This window comes from Hippopotamus amphibius, chromosome 3, assembly GCF_030028045.1.
Source record: "Hippopotamus amphibius kiboko isolate mHipAmp2 chromosome 3, mHipAmp2.hap2, whole genome shotgun sequence".
Lineage (NCBI taxonomy): Eukaryota > Metazoa > Chordata > Mammalia > Artiodactyla > Hippopotamidae > Hippopotamus > Hippopotamus amphibius.
This window is the reverse complement of record NC_080188.1, coordinates 152,727,560-152,742,763: the sequence shown is the minus strand read 5'-3', so window position 1 is coordinate 152,742,763 and position 15,204 is coordinate 152,727,560.

Genomic DNA, 15,204 nt, shown 5'->3' with positions numbered 1-15,204 from the left:
GAACTCGATGATGGGTGATGACTTAGAGGGGTGGGATAGGGAGGGTGGCAGGGAATCGCGGGAGGGAGGGCATATGGGGATATATGTATAAATACAGCGGATTCACTTTGGTGTACAGAAAAAAACTGGCAGAACAATGTAAAGCAATTATATTCCAATAAAGAGCTTAAAATATATATATATATATATATATATCATTTCATTTCCAGGAGAAAAAAAAAAAAAGAGGGCCCTGGAGCAGTCAGATTCACAAAGACTGAAGTAGAATGGTGGTTCCTAGCATTGTGCAGGGGAGGGAATAGGGAGTTACTGTGAAATAGGTATGGAGTTTTAGTTTGGGAAGATGAAACAAATCTGGAGACGAATGGTGTTGATAACTGTACAACAGCGTGAATGTGCTCAATGCTATTGAACTATACACTTAAAAATGGTTAAACCGTCAATTTTATGTTATGTATACCTTACACAATTAAAAAAATGTGCATTGAAGAAAACTAAAGACATTAAAAGACATTAAAAATTCTCTTTTCTAAAACCCAATTCATTTAAATAGAACTTGTGTGGAGTTTGGAATATGAGATAGTGAATGAGAACAAGGTGAACACTTGTTCATTCCTTTGTTCTTTTGTATCATGAAACACACACCTGTGCTCCAGGCACTGTGCTCTGAACAGGACACACAGTGGGACAAACATGACTGACCTGGACGCCGACCTATTTTCTTCTCAATATTGATCAGAACTAGGGGAACTGCGGTTCTAGGGGAGCAAGTTAAACTGTCAGAGATCATACAAACTATGATGTCTCGTGTGCCCTGATGTTTCCCGTGGGGGCTGGAGAGGCGGCTCGGTCCCAGGTGCATGAGGAGGGCACAGCCATTTCTAACAAACACCTCTGCATTGTCCCATCTCCAAGAAAACTCTGCCTCTGGAAGATGGCAGCTTCCGGCTCACTTAGCTTTAGGCTTTTGAGAGCAGGTGAGACACATGAGTGGCCGGGCAAGTAACTCTAGGGGGCTTCCGGGTTGGTGTCGTGGCCCACAGCCACGAGGAGGGCACGGTCAGTGTTCATGACTTAGCCAGAGTTGGGGAGAAGGGACAGTGGAGTGCTCGCCCACAGGACTTGTTCATGCTCACCAGTGCTGCTAGAAAACGTTTTAGGACATGCCCAGACGCTCTGGGATGGAGTTAGATACAATAAAAGCGGGGGTGCAAATAGTGCTGAATATCATAACTGAGGGCAGCTTAGAGTGGCAGACAGCCAGTGACTTTGGTTAGTGTCCACTACGTGTCAGGCGCAGGGGTGACAGAGGCCACACAGAAAAAGGGTGCGGGGCACAGAGAGTCAAGCTTGGCATCTAGTGCAAGTCCTGGATCTGCCACGTCAGGCTCAGTCACCCTGGGCGCATTACTTAACCAGCTCCGTGACTCAGTTTCCTCATCTGCAAAGTGAGGAAATCAGAACTTCGAATTTGTGGGTTGTTACGAGGATTAAATGAGTTTATGTTTGCAAAATGCTTAAAGGACTGTGCGGTGCATGGTAAGCACTATGCAAGTTTCTATTAAATGAGATTCAATAAATCATCAGCCCCGTAGAGCTCATGGAGCAAGAAATTCTTGACGCCTGAACAGACTTATACCTGTTAGCAGTCCTGGCATGTGAGGAGTTCTCTGAGTCTTTTCTTTCCCTCCCCTCCCTGCTGAGATTCACTTTGCCTCCTCCCATCCAGGCAAGGAGCTTTTCTCCAGATTAGTAAATAAAGTGGGTGTTGGGGGCTGTGGATCCCACAGAGGCTGGGAACAGGGTGAAGCCAGGCTGCCTGCTTTGGCTGGCAGCCCCTTGCCCCTCCTGGCGGGCTCCAGGCAAGGGCACGCCAACAGCAGGCAGATGAAGATTGGGATGGAGTCAGATGAATATAATCACTGTATTACCAGTCCCACTCACTCCCCCACTCTTTCCCTTAATGGTGATTATTATACTTATTAGAGGCTCAGCTGCCAATGGTTATTGATTCTCCCTGCTGCAGCATTTTAATCAGGGATTTGCAGCTATTGTTGGTAACACAAGCCTCTGAGGACCCCAGGACAGACGCAGAGCTGGGCACTGGGACCTTTTCAGCCAGGCAGGTGGGGTCCCCAGGGTTCCAGAGTCATATAGAGCACTTAACCCAGAAACATCCTGCCTCAGTCTGGTGGCAGGGAAGTTGGGGACAGAAAGGGGGATGGTGCCACCCTGGGCTCCCAGCATAGACGCTGGTAGGCAGTTCTTTCCAGCTGGGTCCTGGCTGTGCCTGGCTCAGCGGGATACGCCACCAACCCCCTCCCCTAATCAGAGTGCTTTCTCTTCCCTGTCTCCCCCCTTGGCCACCCAACTTCCTCACCCACACACCTTCCAGATGGTGCGGGGGGTGAACTGAATAGTCCTTGGGTGTCTGCAGAGCCAGTAAGAACAGTGATGGGGGTGAGGTGGGTGTGGCCATGACGGCCTAGCCATTTCCCAGGGTGAGGGATGAGGATGAGAGTAAAATGAACGTGTGTTGTTCCCCCACCACGTGTCAGGCTTGGTATTAGGAGCTTTGCTCATGTGTTCCCTTTAAACCTCACATCAGCCTTTCCAATGGCACATTATTAACACCGTTTTATAGAGGAAACGGAAGCTCAGGGAATCACAGTGACTTGCCAAAGGTCACTCAGCTAGGAAGGGGCAGAGCTGGGATGAGACTCAGGTCTTGTACTTTTTAGGTGAGGAAAACGCCACTTCAGAGACAGGTGGTGGCAGAATCCTCTAGATCGTTGCTGATGTCAGTCCTGGACGGCCCGACCCTGTTCTGTGCAGGCGCCGAGGATGCTCAGTGAGCTTTAGGCCCATCATGCACTTGAGCCCAGGAAAGTGAAGCCTGTCCCACGTGAGAGCCGCCTGCCGGGGCTCAGGGCTTGGGCAACAGTCCTGAGCTGCTGGGAAGAGCCCCTGTGGCCCCTGCCCTGGGCTTCAGCTCCGGCTCCTGGCATGCAGCCCAGGCCCCCTCCTCCACGTGTGTGCTGAGGGGAGGGCCGTGCTGTTTGGCTGAAGCCCTTGTCCGTTGCTGCTTTGGGAGACCTAGTGGTCCCAGGGTTCTGCTGCAGGCTGGTGCTGCAGGCTGGTGCTCTCCCACCACCTAGGATGCCATCCTCTCTCCTGGCTGAATTTGTACAAACCCTGCTCTGTGAAGCTCTTGCAGCAAGCGCAGAGGGGGAGAGTGGCTAATAAAAGTCAAGTGAAAATCCAATAAATCAAAAAATATTAAACATTATGAAAATGGATTTCCTACACCCACAAACAAATGGATGTGTAACATGCACATTTTTCAGCTCTACTGAAAATGTTAAGTGGGTTAGGTGTTAGCAGTTAAAAATGATTGCAGGCCTTTGTGGTTGATGCCAGTGAGTTCTGGGTCCTTCTGGGAGCCCACCCATTGGCCTGCTTGTGGCAGAGGGGCCAGGAGGACAGTGTCCCAGACACACTGCTGCTGAGTGTCTGTACTAGAAATGTCATAGAAATCCTGCAGCAGGGATTTGTCCCCGTGCAGAGCTGTGCTCTAGTGATCTTCTGACACCCAGGCTCCGCTACTTTCAGAGAGGACAGGATAGGGGAGGCAACGTAAGTGCCTCCAGGGGCAATCAATGCCCCCCACCCCCACCGCCACTGACCCAGGAGGGGGTCTCCCTGTCTCCCTGGCTTCCCTCCCGCCCCCCTTCCTTCCCTGTCTCCTCTAAGTTGCCTCAGGGCCTAGTGGGAAGGCTGGAGATGCTGTCCTCTCCGAGGTCACCCTGGGAGAGCGGCAGGCAGGGCTCCCAACAGGACTGCCCACATCCCTGCTGCCGTGGCTCCCACTCCAGCAGGGGCGGCCCCAGCCACAGCCAGCCTTCCCAGACCCAGACCCCAAGCTGGGTCTCTTTTGGCATTGGAGCCAACCCAATTTTTTGTTTTTTTAATTGGTTGCGCCTTTTTCTCTGCCACAACCCGCACCCCCACCTTTCAGAGAACTACGCAGGTACCCTGGGCCCAGCTCCGTAACCAACAGCCCCCAACCTGTGTGCTGCTCAGGGCCTCTGGCATTTAGGCCCCACCACCACCAGCCCCACCAGCTCAGCAAGCTTCACCCTGCTCTTGCCCATGGACCTCCATCACTTCCTGCTTGAAGCCCCAGATGCAGCTGTCCAGCCGCCCAACATGCTCTTGGTGAGGAAGTACTCCTCCCTAGGAGGATGCAGCTTGGGCAAGTGGAGGAGCAGGGCTGGAACCCCGCTGGTTAGCTGTGTGTCACGTAGCAAACGCATCACCCTTCTGAGTCTTAGATTTTTCTTATCTGTAAAATGAAGATACAGCTGATTGAAGGTATGGATCAGATTAGACAGTGGGTATACAGTGCCTAACCCAACATCTGGCACACAGGGGGCGTTCATCGGTCTTAGTTCCCCATTTCCCTTTTCTCTTTTTAGCTAATTTGTGTCCTTCTAGCATCTGGTTGGGGCAGGGATGTGATAGGCCTGGGGGTCAGTCAGTACCTGGAAGGTTGAGGCTGGCTGGAGCTGCTGTCACCTTGGCCTCATCTATGTCACCTGAGGCTTCAGGCCTCAGTTCCCACTTCCCACTCCCAAGATGTGATATATCCAGATCCACACAGCCTTAGTGGCTCCTGATGCACCCTGAGACTTGGAGAATGAGTCACAGCAGCTGACAGCATGGACGTGATCTCAGTATGGTAACAAGCATCATGAAGCTTGGAAACGAGTCAGAGAGGCAGGCTGCTCCGATCCTTGCCCTCATCAGTTGGGATTCCAATACAAAGAGTCTCTATCATCCACCTTCCCCACCCCCAACTGACCTGCTGCTCTTGGGATGTTCCTGTGGCATCAGAGTGAGGGTGGAGGTCTCCTGGGAAGGCAAGCTTTCAAGAAAGCGGAGTCTGGGACCCCCACTCTAGGAACTGTCCTGCAGTCTCTCAGAGGCCCCAAAGCAGTCCCGTGTCTTGGTCACCATGACTGCCTGATGGGCCCCAAACAGAGCTCAGAGAGGGAGGATTTAGGGCACGCCACACTTCTCTTAAAGCACAATGACAATCCCTTCTGTCTGTCAAGCTCCATGTGCCAAATGATGGCAAGCACGATGTGTCTGTACCTTACTTCACTTAACCCTCATAAGAACCTGAGAGGGAGTGCTATTCCCATTTCACAGATGAAAATAATTGAAACACAAGGAAAATAACTTACGTCATGGTAGAACTAAGTTTCAAACCCAGATTCATCTCTAAGTTAACCAGACCGGGCCTTGTTCCGAGGCTGCGGTCTAAGGCATCTTTTCTCCCTATTTTCCACTGGTGAGGAGGGCAGGGGTGAAATACTTATTAGAGGGGCTCCAGCAGGAAAGAGGTGGCATATACACTCCAACAGGGCTGCAGGAAACCAGCAAGGGAGGGTGAAACACCCTGAAGGGATGGGGGAGAGTCGTCCCTGGGACCTGGAGAGACAGCTGCAGCTGCAGGAGGAGGCTGCCAGACAGAGGAGGGCTGCAGGGAGCCGAAGTGAACGAGGGGATGAGGACTGCATCGTCTTCTCTTGCGCCAGGTCTCCAAGAGCTGATCCCACTGGAGGCTGGAGGTCTAGGGAGCCTGGCTGGTGCAGGCTTGGAAATCAGTCTTCCAGGTATAAGGCTCAGAGCAGGGCAGAGCAGGGTGGAGGGTTGGAGGTGGGGCGGAGGGGCAAATGGAAGCTATTCAATACAGGGTGCCTCTGGAACTTTCCGAGAAACTGGCACTGCCTTGATGCTCCAAGAGCCTGGTAAGTTCAGGCTGGGAAGCACACAGTGCTATCTTGCCTACGTCCAGCACAGCAGCTTCTACATGGTGTCCTGGGTGTGAGAGCCATAGTGGGGGCTCCCATTCTTCCCCTCAGAGACGCAGGGGATGCTCTGGATTTGCACAGGGGCCCCCCTGGAGATCGAGAGGGAGCCAGGTAGAGATGGGGAGGAGTCAAGGAGAAGATGGCACCTCTGAAGGAAGGGGTGGAGGAGAGGGAGTGGTGAAGGCCAGCTATTTGGGGGTGGGGGAGCATGTCTTACCTTCAGAAACACACTTTCACTGCCAGCAGCCTTTTATTCTTTCTATAATTATGTACTGTGCTGTATGTGAGGCCTGTCCCTGCCATGCAGGAGTTGTACTAAACAGCTGTCTCTGCAGGAGTGAGGAGGGGGGCCATGTCAGTTCACACGCTGCCTCCTCCATGCAGGCGTCCAGCTGACCTCAGCCCACAGCGCCCTCCTCCCCTGAGCTTCTACATCTTGCACTGCTAGAATTGCTACCTTAGCTATGACCTCCAGAGTAAGCTCTCCAGCATGGGCTCATGTTTGATTTGTCAGCATCACCCTATGCCTCGCAGTAAGGGAAGCACAGGCATGGAGTGCTCAGGTTAGAGATGCCCTGTAACAGCGCATCTCTCACCTGTGCCAAACAAAAGGTGCCAAACAATATTTTTGGCACCAGGGACCGGTTTCGTAGAAGACAACTTTTCCATGGACGTGGAGGAAGGGATGGCTCAGGAGGTAATACAACGATGGGGAGCGATGGGGAGCAGCAGGTGAAGCTTCACTTGCTCCCCTGCCGTTCACCTCCTGCTATGTGGCCCTGTTCCTGACAGGGTGGTATAGGTCCTCAGACCAGGGGTTGGGGACCTCTGCTCTGTAATTCCCACTGCTCTGTGCTCACCTCTAGAAAAGAGAGACAGTTCAATTACCCAACCAATAACGCAGTCATTTTTTGTCTGTTGGTCAGGCAAGACCAATGATGCCAGCTGCCTCAGCCCCAGGCACCCTCCCCCTGTGCCCAGCATCCTTTCTTGCAAGGGTGGCTCCCATGACTTTCTGTTTCTTTGATTTCCTCCTTATCCAGCAGCTGCTGGGGAGTAAGAGGACAGTGTTAACGTGCCGGCATCCCTATTACCCTGTGTGTGCATTGGAGGGATGCAGTACAGCCCAGACACCTGGACAAATGAAATGCAAGTGTTGGAGAAGAGCAGGCTGAGGCCTTACTCATCATATCTATGGACTGTGGAGCCTGCCAGTCAGCATAAATGGCAGGTTCAGCTCCCAGAGAGATTGGCTGTAGTTCTACTGCACTTTGGACCCTGGGATGGAGTCCTGATTGGATTGAATCCTGGTAGATGTGTCTTTCCCTCTGCTAGCTGCTGGCCCCAGCATCTCCTATGCCTGAAGGAGCGAGGTTGAATGGGAGCTTGAATATCTGCCAGGAGAGTCGGGCTGGGCCCATTTCTGGGGCACTGGGGCACTGGGACAAGGACCGAGACTCGGCTGCCGGGTGAGCCACTTCTGAGTATTCCCGAGAGAAGGGAATAGATGATCTTTGGACCCTTGATCTTTCACCTTCCCCTCTCAGCTGTCCCTCTGTGCCATTTGTATCATAGCGCTTAGGACCTGGTTGGAGAGGCAGGTAGGCGAATAGAGATGGCTGAGAGAAGGACCTAGCTCCTAGGCACTCCCCTCCAGCCCCTGAGTACCTCTCTTGTTTCTTAGTTGTTCTACCATAATGTTTCTCTCCCTGCTCAGCCCCCATTGGTCTCAGCTGCCCTGAGCAGCTCTTGCCTCCTCGTCCATCATCCTGGCTGCAGGGCGCCCGAGTACATCTCACAGAGAAACCTTTCTGCCCTAGGCCTCTGAGGAGAAGGGCTCAGCTGTCAGAGAAGAGAGCACTTTCCAAAGGGTCAGAGCACTGGGCCCTCCAGGATTGATCGGCTATGAATTATGGACGTCACAGCCCAGTTGGTCCTGGTGCTGCAGAGCCAGCGGGGGTGTCCCTGCCTTCCTTCTGGAGTCAGCCTTTTCTCTTGGGCATCCCCTTAGCGTGTGTTCATTGACTTTAGATGCATTCCTGATTGATAGCACTTGTTGGCTGCTTTTTTAACGGATGGGGATTTTGTGCACACGTGCCCCCTCTAGAGTGGGGGCTCTCTGAGCATGAGGGCTGTGCGTCTCCCATCCACTGCATAGCCCGCAGAAGGCCGGACTGCCAACTGGTGCTCAATACCAGCGGTCACTGTGATTGATGAAGGAAGAGCGGTTGTTTCCAGGAAGACCCAGAGGTGCGGGGAGAGGCAGCAGTGAGCCCAGACTGCTCACACAGCGGTCCCAGGGCCAGTGTCACTCCCACACTGGACAGGCTGTTGGTGATGCTCCCCTCTGGCTTGCCTCCTTCCTGCTTTACCCTCCAGCCCTTTTCTTCCCTTCTGGGTCGCCAGTCTCTCCTGCTGCTCTCACCTCTCTGGCTTCTCTTTTGCCTGCACACCCACCTGGCCTGGGGCTCTTCCCTTTGGGCAGTGCTTTCTGCCCCCCCCCCCCCCCCCCCGCGGCCTTTCTCACGGCTCGTGTGCTTAGTAATCCCTCTCACACCCTCTCCTGTGTTCAGCTGCCCCTCTGCTGGGGAGTCCCACTCCCCGAAACTACTGCAGGCTCTTCCTTTCATGGCTCCTGGGACGTCTCCTGTCCCACCACTGTTCTCAACTCAGCACTCACTTCCAATTCTCATGGCATTGGCCTCCTAACCAGTCTCCCTCCCCCGGACTCCAGGCTTGTCCCCCTCAAAACTGCCTTTCACAGAACTTCTGAAATACCAGCCTGACCCTGCTGATCCTCCCTGTGCGACCCAGCAGGTGCCCCTGCTCTCTTTGTTCGGAACCCCCTGCTCCAGCATCACCCTGCTCAGCGCCCCTGCGAGCCCTCGGTACTTGGCTGTAAGCCAGGAGTGCAGCGCGCCCCCGCCCCGCCCCCACCCCGCCAGCCCTTGATCCCGTGATCCCACTCAGGCTTCCTGCTCTGGCATCACTGACTTCTTCTTCAGCACACCTTCTGCCTTCGGTGGTCTCTGCCCCACGTTGGTGTTGAGTGCCACCACTGCTGCCACGGTTACTGCTTTGTCCTTTAATGGTTTATTCGTGTGTCAGCGCACCCCCCGCGCCCCCACCCCCACCCCGGCGTCTCACATCCCCGGCACCGGGAGGCCCTAGCACATAAAAGCAATGACTGTAAATTGCTGAATGAGTGGAATGACCTGAATGAAGGAATGGTTAGGACTGGATGGGTCCTGTGGGCAAAGGCTGCCAGGTGAGGATTAAGAGGATGGGGGGATCCAAGAGGCAGGTCAGAGGAGCAGCCTTTGAGGACGATGAGACAACAGTGCCGGATTCCGCCCTGGGAGTGGGGGTGGGGGACTGTGGGGAGTGGACAGATGGATGCTTTGAATATTCAAAACACCCTTTACCTAGCCGCTCCTGTCAGCACCTTCTCAAAGTGAGGAAAATAAACCGGTTTTCCTTATGACAAAGCCTGATTTGATGATAAACGCTCTCAGTTTCCCAGGAGGTGGCCGTGGCTCTGAGGGGTGGGGAGGAAGCAGGAGAAGGTAAAGGAAGGGCGGGGGGGGGGGGGTGGGGGAGAGAAAGGAGGAAAGAGGCAGGAGGCGGTGGGGTGGGGCAGGGAGCAGAGGCAGAGCTCTGGTTCCGTGTGCTGATTACGGAGGGCGGGGAAAGCTCCACAAGTTCTGCAGGAAGGATTTGCTATGCTGAGGAAAGCAGGCAGCCTGTTAAAGCAGCTATGCCCAGCCTCCTGCAGCTGAGCTAGGGGGAAGGAGCCAGGAAGGAGAGGGCTGACCAGGGTTTGGGGACTCTGCTTGGCCCTGAAAGAGCAAGATGAGAAACTCTTGGCTCTGCCAGGGTCACAGGTCACCGCGCGTCCTCTCCAGCAGGGGAGGGGCTCTTCTGCTCCCCAGGGGGGTATCTCACCCACTGAGGTCATAGCCACCTTCCTTGGGGATTTATTTACCTGGTCTCCCTTCCTGGGGGCTGCACCCAGCCCAGTCTTGGCATCGACAGACAGACGCGGATGAAAGCTTCTAGGAGTCCCTGTCCCTGAGGGAGGTCGGTTCCTTGGAGGAGGCTGGGCCTGAGCAGTGTGTGGCTGTTGGGGGGTGGATGTGCCCCTAAAGCTGTCCTCCCTGGTGCTAAAGGCAGCAGGATGGCCTGCTGCAGGGCGAGGCAACAGCTGGAGCTCAGGAGGATCTAAGCCCCATCTTCTCAAGTCTCTGTTAAGAAAATGAAAGGACATGTGGCGTCTTGGAGCCCCAGACTGTTTGCAGCTTGGAGATCATCTAACTCAGTCCTCTCCTGGCCAGAGGAAGGGAACAGAGAAGTGACGTGCCGGAGGCCACACAGCAGATGAGTGTCCCAGCAGGGGCCCTTTTCACCTGTGTTCCAGTCTCAGCGGTGCACTCAGCACTTGGCCTCTCCTGAGGTCCACCTCAAGTCTCTAGACTTGTCCAAAAGAAGCTGACATCAGACTCTGAAAGCTTTGAGACATAGTGAAGCTCTTAACACAAGGTCTTCCTGAGAGGATGACCAAGGAGAGATTACACTGCGTGAAAGCCAACCAAACTTCCTTAAAATACCCTGTCCCCCTCTCTTCAAAGTGCCACAGCTCCTGGGAGCTGCTCCTGCCCACTGGCTCCTTAAGCTCCAGCCCAGTAGGATTTCCTGCTCTCAACCCTCCCTCAGCTCGTGTGTCTCTCTTCTTGCTCCGCTTCTGTTCCCCATTTCCACCCGTAACCCTTCCCAGGCCTGGTAGCCAAGCAACAGATCCTTCCTCCCTCAAAGGTTATACTGGCTCTGGTCACAGTCATCTCCAGTGAATCACACTTCCTCCCCCTCCTTCCTTGTGTTTTTAGCATCACAACAGAGAGACAAGCGGGTAAGGTGTTTGAGTTCCTTGGAAAGGACCCATCGCAATTACAGTAAAATCCTACAAGATCTTCATGTTCAGGGTGTGCCGCCTCCCCCCTTACCACACCCAACTCCGGCTGCTTGCACCGGTCTCCTCTCTCCTCTTTAAATTTGCTTGTTTCTGCTGAGGGCCTTCGCTCCTTCTTTCCCTTCTACCTGGAGAGCATTCCCCTCATATTGGGGATGGCTGTTGCCTTCTTGTCATGAAAGCCCAAGCTCAACCATCACCACCCCCAAGAGGCTTTCCTTAATTACCCTTTCTAATGTTGCGGGCACCATCACCAGTCTCTGTCACATCACCCTCATCTTGTGGTGTATGTCTGAATTATATCCTTGATCTGATTGTTTGCTTATTCCATTACTGCCTGCCTCCCCCACGGAGAACAGGGACCTTGTCTGTCTATTCATTATAATGTCCCTGATGCTTGGTACTTAATAAAGAGTTGTTCAGAGAATCAGTGAAGGACACTGGAGATGCTTAAGGTTGAGGCAGGGCCTGGTTCTATGTGAATCTCTTGGTTGATGGGCCCTTGCAGACTCAGGGGCTCCTTCTCCACCCTGCTCAGAAAACTGAGGCTCAGGATCCGTGTGGGTCAAGAATTAGGGGATCCCCATCATTCCCTGTCATGGAGGAGCTGTGGCTGCCTGCTCTGTTCAGGTGGGTGTGTCTCCCGTCTCGGGTGTTGACGTCTCTGCCTTGTTTATTGCTGCTTCTTCGCCAGCTGTCATGGAGGTTACTTGGAAAACACCATTCCCCCACCCACCAGAACTCAGCCTGGGTGTGGGGTGGTGGGAACTCGCTTGGTGATGGCTACAAACAAACAAACATTTTCCCCTCCCATTCCTCTTCAGTATTCCAGGCAGGAGGTGCGAGAGCAGTTCCTGGGCTCTGATAGAAGAAAAGAGGCAGTATCTTTGGCACTGTACCACTTGTCCCCCAAGCTACAGTGTGCAGGAATGGTGGGAGCAGACAGACAGGGCATGGGCCAGGCCAGGCCACCTCTCCAGGAGGTCCTGTCCCCATGAGGAAAAGACTGTGGCATGAGGGGCTCCATGCGGGGCTGCAACCTGGTCTGGAACACACCGCCCTGGAGTGTTGTGATTCTGTTTACCAACACATGGGAAGGAGCCTATTGTCTTCAGGGTGAAAGAGTGGAAAGATATCGGTGAATAGAGGGTCAGGAGCCAAGAAATTGTGCTCAGAGACAATGGGTAGGAAGGGAGGGGGTGTGGGAAGGGAGATCTAGACTGGAAAGGCTTGAAGGAGAAATTCAGGTGTGCTGGTACCATCCCTGAGGTAGGGAGGGGGCCGAAAAGGAGCTATTTAAGGTCAGGTTTCTGCAGAAGTCTGCCTCTCCACCCCTATGCTGTGGGGCTGGCCGCATAGTGTTTATTTGGTGTGTTCCACATGCGAGGCTCCTATGGGAAGCTTGAGGTGACCCATGATTTACCAGGAATGTCAGGATGGATGTCCCCGTCCCAGGTTCCTGGGCCCAAGTGGGTGGAGAGCTTGGATTGTTCCCTCTTCTGCAGGACCAGAGAGGGACTCAGGAAGGCCTGCAGCTAAGCCAGTTTTTGGGTCAAGGTGCGGTTAATCTGGGATCAGAAACCTTGAGTTGAGGGCTAGACACGTTCTGTGTGGTCTGTATTTTCTGTCCTTGTTCCCCTTTGTTTTCCTTTGTTCTCCTTTACCATTAGGTGTTTCTGTCCACATTGGCCGGTGCTACTGGGAATAGTTGGGGAGGGTTTGGTCTTTGTTTTTAGACTAGAAAAGTGATGGGGGTGGGGAGAGGCACCACGTCCACTGGGCTTGTTTATACTTTGAGTCACAGAATCACACTGCGGGGCCCCAAGCGGAAGGCAGACAGAGTACGGTGCTGGCATGACTTGCCGCGTGTCACACAGCAAGTCAAGGCCTGGGGTCAGACTCAGGGCTCTGGACTCTCATTCCAGTTACTCGCTCCCTGAACCACGGTTCCTTTGCAGGCGGCTGCAGCACAGAACACGTTGCATTTCCTCCTGTGTGTGAGCTGCGTGTTAGACACACACCAGAGATGAGGATTCCGGGCAATGGAGCTGGGACCAGCGGTGTCAGGAAAAGGCTGAGAACTGTTCGCTCTGGTGCCTGGGGCACTGCAGGATCTATGGGACAGAAGCCAAACTGCAGAGGGGAGGAAAGAAAAAAGCAGATATAGCGTGTTCTGTGTGCATGTACTGGGTGGTGTGCACATGCATGTCCTGGCCACAGGTTTGGCCATGCCAGGAGGGATGAACAGACTGGTCTGAAAATAAGAAGGAGGTCTGAGTTTGAGGGGTTGTGCAGTGAGACATGAAGGAAGTGGTCCCTGAGAGGAGAAGGGAGACATGGTAGCTGTGGGAAAAGAAGGCAGCATCCCCTCTCCTTGTGGAGACCCTCCTTTAAGCTGCCAGCAACCACAGGAGGGAGGTCTGCGAGATGGTGAGATGTTGGCTGCTAGGGGATGTGAAGCTGGCCCAGCTGAGAGAGATGACCTTGAATGAGAGGAGAGGCCAAATTGATCTGGTGTCTAGCGTGGGGGAGAGGGGAGGGGCAGGCAGGAGGAAGGAGAAAGCTGAGAGATCCAGACAGTGGAGGGGGCGGGGCAGAGCCATGTCCACCTCCTGTCTGTCTGCCTCCCTCCTTCTGGCTGGAAGCAAGAAGGACACAGATGGGGGTGTGTGGGTGCTGGGCTGTCCAGGCACCTGCTGGGGTGGGGGCAGAGATGGGGGGCAGTGTGTCCTTGAGTCCCGGGGTTTTCCTGGGCTGAGAGTCACAGAAGCTGACTTCTCCTCATTACCTCCTGTGCATCATTGGGATGCAGGCCTGCAGCCCTGTGGGTGGCACACATTTTGCCAGTCTGAGAGAGGCTCTCCCTGCTCCCTGCTTTTTCAGAGAGCTCTTGGGGAATGGGGAGGGGATACTAATCCATTGCTCCAGCAGCTGGTGATGGGATTTCCATTTCTCCTGCAGGAACTCCCAAGAAATGATGGCTGTCTTCCCCTCTCCCCCTTGTGTGTCTATATGTTAAGTCAACTTTCTCTTGAACAAATCACGGAGCTTCCCATTTTCTATCTGTAAAGTAGAGATAATAATACCATCTGCAGAGTTATTGGAACTATAAATTCAATCCCATATGTCAAAGAGATCTGTAAAGTGCAAATTTACAACATAAGCATAAGAGATTATCATTTAGGGAGGAAATTAAAGGAAAAAGGAAGCAGCAAGGCAAGGTCAGGGTGAGGAAACACTCCCTGGCTCCTGAGTGGATTTAGCTCCAGCCCCTCCAGCAGCCCCTCTCTCCCTCCTCTCCCCACCAGCCTCTTCCTGCCGTGGGCCTGGCTGTGGAGTTGAGGATGGGCAGGTGGACATGCAGTCACTGCAAACTCACCCTGGCCTCTTTCTCTTTGCCACCTCCCACCATAGCCACAGAACTGGTCAGGGTTCCTGCCTGGAGCTAGAACCATCCTGAAGGCCATGGGATGCTACAGAGGGGGGAGGTGCTCCCCTTTTCTCAGGGCTGGCAGGAGGGCCACCAGGGAGCCACCCTAGAGCAAGAGTCCTCACCAAGTTTGCCAAGGTTGAGCACAGGTGCTGACTGCCACTAGGGTCCTGGATGAGTGAGGCTAGAAGAAAATGGCTCTTTGAAGAGGTGGATTTAAAGCCAATCTAGCACTAAAATAAATAAATAAATAAATAAATAAATAAATAAATAAAATAAAATAAAGCCAACCTAGCACTGCCCACTGGCATTGCAGTGAGGCCCTGCCCCGACTGGACCCCCACAGCCCGCTCTTCTCTGCTCTCCCTTTCTTCCTCAGGACTGTCTCATACCCGTCTTTATGATTCTGCAGGACAGAAGACCCTCAGTCTGGATGAAGAGGCACTCTCTCTTTCCCCTGCCAGGTGTTCAACCCTAACTTCTTTAGGTCCCTGAGAAGAGCCCCAGCTCCTTCAGTTAAGATGTAAGAGCTGCTGGGCGCAGCGTGGATTTCTCTCCCTGCCCCATTCCCTGGATCCTGGGAGGGGCTAAGGGACAAATGCACTGTGTAGAATTTCTTCAGGCAGGTGGCCGACAGGGCAGTCTTTCTCTTCCTTGGGTCTCCCTAGCCAACGATGGGGGATTAGTTAGGAGGCTGCTGCAAGGGCAGCAGGCCTTGGGGAAATCCTACCATATGTAGCAGCCACATGGCCTCAGGGAAGGAACCTGCCTACTTCGGTCTTGAAAGTAGTGTGCACGTTGAAGTGTGTCGTGAGAGTGGGACTCCGCACCCTATGTTTAGAGGGGCCTGGGTTTGAATCCTGGCTCTGCCGCTCAGTAGCTGTGTGAATTTGGGCACCTCCCTTTCGTAAGCTTGTTTCCTCATTCAC